Consider the following 888-nt stretch of genomic DNA (forward strand, 5'->3'; position numbering starts at 1 on the left):
TCCGGCTACCCCCCTGCCACACAGACTTGCACATCTCCCCCGCACCAGCTGTTTTTATAACAGGATTGATTTCCTCTTTGCCTGTGTGTCTTTTTTTGGATCAACTGGTTTTAATGGTGGAATTTCAAAACGCAAAATTTTAATGTATTGAATAAATTATTCTGAGAAAACAGGATGGCTTCTTGTGGGTGTGTCTCTCTTCTCAGGCTGATTAAATAATTCTACCTGTCTAAGCACTTGTGGCGCAGTATATCCTGACGTATTGCATCAATATTAATTTCCCTGCCTTTATCAGATGCATTTTTTAGCCTGCTCCTCAGCACAAAGGTTCCTGGAGCTGCTTGCGTATAATCCCTGAGAATAAGACTGCCCCTGAGTACAGTCTAAAGAGGAAAGGGAGCTGGGAGGGAAGAGGGAAAGGGCAGACTCGTCTTTCTGGCAGACTAGCAGAATCTGCTGCTCCCTGTTCTGATTTAAGAATGTCAGGAAGAATGATCTGTATGGCCACCTATACCTGAATTTGCAAGTCTATAGGCATCCAAAGAAGCATTTGTGTTGCAGGGGGCTGAGATGGCCAGTTTGGACCATCGAAATCTCCCCCTGCCCCCGTGCAAGGAGGAAAGGCTGCGTCCATCCGTCCGTCCATCCGTCCTTCCTTCCCTCTCCCTCCCTCCTCCTGGAATGTCCTGCAGCAGATGCCCCAAAGATGGCCTTCAAGCTTTGGGGCTGCAACCAACATGGAAAGAACCACGCTGGCTCCAAAGACAGGGCCCTCTTCCCGCGCCCGGCCGGGCTGATCGTGCCCAAAGAGCCCTGTTGGGGCTTTGTCCAGCACAGAGAGGCGATGCAGCCACCCCCAGCCTGGTGTCCTCCAGAAGTTGTAGCTGG

Source organism: Varanus komodoensis, unplaced genomic scaffold, assembly GCF_004798865.1.
Source record: "Varanus komodoensis strain SLA01 unplaced genomic scaffold, ASM479886v1 scaffold36, whole genome shotgun sequence".
NCBI lineage: Eukaryota > Metazoa > Chordata > Lepidosauria > Squamata > Varanidae > Varanus > Varanus komodoensis.